This window comes from Solanum lycopersicum, chromosome 1 (genome assembly GCF_036512215.1).
Source record: "Solanum lycopersicum chromosome 1, SLM_r2.1".
In the NCBI taxonomy this organism is placed as follows: domain Eukaryota; kingdom Viridiplantae; phylum Streptophyta; class Magnoliopsida; order Solanales; family Solanaceae; genus Solanum; species Solanum lycopersicum.
In genome coordinates this window covers 67,509,267-67,513,876 of record NC_090800.1, presented here as the reverse complement: position 1 = coordinate 67,513,876, position 4,610 = coordinate 67,509,267, and the positions used below count along the sequence as shown (strand labels likewise).

Below are 4,610 nucleotides of genomic sequence, written 5' to 3'. Positions count from 1 at the left end.
TTAAAACCCAACATGATTCGAGTCTGATCTTAGAAAATTTTGATCTATTACAGTCACATCAGGTTATAATTGATACCTAAATTGATTCAAGTAACTGTCAATTTTGTTTTGGAAATTCAATATTCTATTATTTTTTTAGGTCGATGGCCCATTTTCCAAAAGGATAAATCAATAATGTTTTTAAATTTAAGCCTTTATTTCCTCTTTTAATTAGAAACTAACCCCACTACATCCCTAATCATCCAATTACGTTTTAGATATCTACAAAATAACTTCCCACTTCTTCATTTCCTACCATTTCTGTATGAAATTGCTATCAATCATTATAACCCTAGTAATTTTTAGTTTTATTATGTTAAACTTTCAACATTTACATGGATAATCCTCCTTTTCCTCGAAGATGAGGAAAATAAGTCTAGTGTGATTATACTGTAAGCTACTAAGTGAAGATATGATTCAGTGTTTACTTTAATTATAGTGAAGCATATAACCAAAAATTTGCATTGAATTATACTGAGGATATTGTTTTGTTTTGCAAACACATAGACACTCAAATGTAAATCTTTCTTAAATTTTGAATTTGTATTTGAATTTGAATTTCTATATGATTACTTGTTTGTTGAAGTCAAATGATCGAATTTCATCTCAATCTATGAGGATGAATGTATACACTAAAACCCTTAATAAAATAAAGTTTTTGTTCCAATTTGATTCATTTTATAGAGAATACCCGATAATCCTTGAACTGCCAAACATGAATAATTGGGGTTTTTAGGAGTATGCATTGGGTTCTTGTGTTTTAAAAAATAAGTCAAAGTATTTTTTTCATGTTAAACGAATACTCCTATTTACTAGATATAATATAACAATAAATCATTACAAACAGAGATGACGACATTAATATTTGGCTTAAAGAACTACAAATCAAATTAATGAAGACCTTTTGAGCCTAGAAAGAGTAATTCATTCTTTGTCTACTTTTGGAATTCTTAACAAAAATAATATCGGGTCTATTAATTAGGAAGCCAGAGAAGGCGGTGAGGGGAAATGAGGAGTCCTTAATTAGGAAACCCTGCATTAGTTAGATTTATAGGCTTACCGAGTGGGTCTATCATGTTATATTTGTTTTCCTTTTTAGTGTTGACACTCAATTTTTTCCCTCTGCTAATTAATTATTTTTCAAGCTTCTTGAATTTCAAACAATTTGAAGTAATTATTTTGAAAAAATAAAAAATACTTAGTTTTATGGTGATTTTCCTTTTTCTTTTCCTATAAAATATATTTCTATATACTTGAAATATATAGATTTATATAGTTTACAATATATATTTAGAAAATCGTTTTACTAAAATGGTGTTTTAACTAAGTTAGAATTTTTTATTTTAAAATAAAAACTAATAATATTTAAAACATTATGTCAAGATGATTGTTTTACTTTGTATGAATTAAGAGAGTTAATAATTAATTGAAAGCATAATTCATTTTGATTTAATTTTTTATCATCTTATCATTTTCTAGACAAATTGGGCCTTAGCTTTTCAATGCAAACAAAAGAAAACCCAAATTCTTGGCCCAATTCACGAGACCTGGCGAAAATAACCCCTTCACTGCTCTGCTCTCAATTTCCCTCATCCAACAATAACACATCCGCAGCCTCAACAACGTCAACCCAGAACAAGAGCGAAACCAGAAACTCCAGCAGTACGCGACTCGTCCAAAACAGCCACGCAGTGCGCCCATCGAATTGAGTCTTGCACGTGTCTCTCTCCCTCGACCTGATCCTCTTGAAAGTTGGAGGACAAGGCCAGGTGTCTCCATCTCCTTACAAGCTCGTTCTTGGCTCAAAATCGGACGACTCTCCCCTCTTTTCTATTTGAAAATGGTACGAATTCGTACACCATCCAGCTCACCCACCCTTATCTTTGCTGATTTTTGAATTTGGGATTCTCCCACATAGTGTCTAACAAGAAATTCCCCCAAATCTCTCTTATATAAATCCTTTTCTTTTCACTGTTCAGAGGAGGATTTTCGGAGACCAAAGAATACCCAAAAACTTTTGGGAATTCTTGGTTCCACAATTCAAATTTTAAAACGTTTTGTGGCTTTTTGAGTTAAAGAGGTGGAATCGTTTCCAAACTCGTTGTCCCGATTTGCTGCTCAGCACAAAGTAATCACGTATATTTTCCTTCTTGCTAGTTTAATTTAATTTTCTCTGATTAGATTTTGCATTATGAAGGGTTTTCGTCTGCATATTTTTTTAGTTATCTTGTTGGCTTCTTGTCTTCATAATATGATTGGTAGTTTAGAGTTTTCAATATATTAGATTGTCTGTGTTTGATTATATCCACAAAAACTTGCAGGTTTTCTCCAACTCTATTGGAAAATTATAATATCCCTTTTGTTTGATTGTCAATATTTACAGTAAGTTGAAATTAGAATATTCCTTTTGTTTGATTGTCAATATTCACAGTAAGTTGTGGATGATAAATGTTCAAGTTTGTCACTTTTATCTCAGAACATGTTCTGTAGCTTTAAAAAAAATAATCCTTTCATTTCATGGTCTCTCCTCTTTCACTTCCCACGTTATTTTATCCCTCTGATGGCATTATTCTATCTCCTTATTTGTGAAATTTGGTTTGAGATGATTAGCTTTTCGTAGTTGTGTTGCTTCTATGGTTGTTGTTTAAATTATGGTCGGACCGGTATCATAGGGATCATCTCTATTTCACTCTCCTGTTACATGAGTCTGGTCCATAAAAATGAAAAATAAAATTGTTTGCTTACAAAGTTGTTTTGAGAAGCATGCTTGGGTATTTTATATCATGTTTGTGCTTTCTTTCAGCATTTGTTTCATAAGATATTGTCGGCTATTCATCCTGCTTGCTTAAGTGATAGTTCTGACCAGTTTATTGTGCTTACATTTAAGTCTTAGTTGGGTGTAAATGGAGCCTGTAGCAGCTTATTTGGACTGTTATACTTACTGTTTGAATTAGTTTTCTAGTTGTTTCATTGTTTGTTTAAATTATGATCAGTTGGCAACTGAAAGGGTGCAAAACTCTATGTTCAATAACCTTTGTGCCTCTTCCGTATAATTGTTTAAGTTAGAGTATGACATTCATAATTATTTCCATTGCACTTCGTTACTTGCTCAAATTTCTTAGCAACACCATGTAGTTAGGATGACTACGGTTAAGTTCCTTTATTAGTTTTAAGAAATCATATTTTATTACTTTAAAAATATTGTTCACTGTGTTTTGGATTTTTTACATGATGATAACTAGATCGTTAATTTGACTTGATATTATTCATATTGAGGTTCTTATTTTACTCTTTTCTTTTCCTCCTTTTGCATGAACACGCTTTCCGTGAATGAATCCAATGGACTCCCCTCTCTTGCATTCTCCTCTTTTTGAGTCAACCTTCTTCGGAGTTGTGAAAGGGAGCTAATATTATTGGTTTAGACACCCAAAAATACAGCAGCAGCAGTAGCCTAAATGGCTAAAAGAATAGCATTTTATCGTACATGAAAAGTCCGAAAAATTGCACTAATTGAGGCAGAGTTACGGTAACCTCAAAAGGCTGAAAATGAGGAGCAAATTTGGGTTAAAATTCCTAATTAATGAAGCAGTAGAAGCAGCCTTAGAAAGGCTAAATTATTTTTTTTGAAAGTTTTGGACTTTCAAAAGTCCAAACTAAACGGCAGCGGCATCAACCTGAAGGGCTGGGACTTGGGGGTGAAATAAAATTTCAGCCGCCCCCTCGTTTTCTTATTCTCTTATTTGCCTTGATATTAGTATATTTTCTTTATTATATTTGATTGTGAAAAACTAACAACTTTAAAATTCTCTTCTTGAGTTAGATAAAATCCCCACGGAGCTCCTCGAGTTTAGTTTATCAAATTTTTCATTTGTATCTTACAATTGGTGGCATTTCAAATTTTCATTTATTCTTCAAACCCTTTTTAAGTTTGATAATTTAAGCATATAGAATGACTTGAGAACATTTTGTGTTCTTTCATAGTTGTTAAAAAGCTTTGAATCCATGTTTTGAGTTTGAATTAACAATTTAATTCCTTTTTTGAGTTGAATGAAATTGTCAAGTTTCTTAATATATATATATATATATATATATATATATATATATATATATAAATAAATAAATAAGCTGTCTTATAATTTAAATTAAGACTTTGTATGAATGACTTAAGGTTTCTATATCCTTTCATAGTTGTTAAACAAAGTTCCTTAATCCATAATTAGGAGTTTTGAATTATTCATATTGGTTCAAAACATGAACATGGGTAAAAGTTTAAGTTAGGAAATTTGAGCTTCAAGACTAATTTGAGAATTATTCAATATCCTTTCATAGTTAGTATTTAGTTTTCAAATTCATGCTTAAGTTATTGTGTTGATTTTTCAACTGTAAAACTTTATCTCAGATAAAATGTTAAGTAGAAATTATTATTTTACAGTATATCATTTGACTTATTTCATACTTGGAATTAGAGTTATCAATATGGGCTAGCCCACACCATCCGGGCTAATCCATATAGGCATTGACATTTTACGGGTCAGGCCGGGCTAGCCCATTTTTGGCGTGGGGCAAAAATG

The 4,610-nt window shown here is 31.4% G+C and overlaps 1 long non-coding RNA gene across 1 annotated transcript; it reads left to right on the top strand.

Moving 5' to 3' along the window:
* Positions 1 to 1,620: 1,620 nt before the first annotated feature.
* LOC104646584 (uncharacterized) lies at positions 1,621 to 3,955 on the top strand. Its single transcript, XR_740700.4, has 2 exons — positions 1,621 to 1,882; positions 2,019 to 3,955. It is a non-coding gene; the product is annotated as an uncharacterized lncRNA (long non-coding RNA).
* Positions 3,956 to 4,610: the final 655 nt, after the last annotated feature.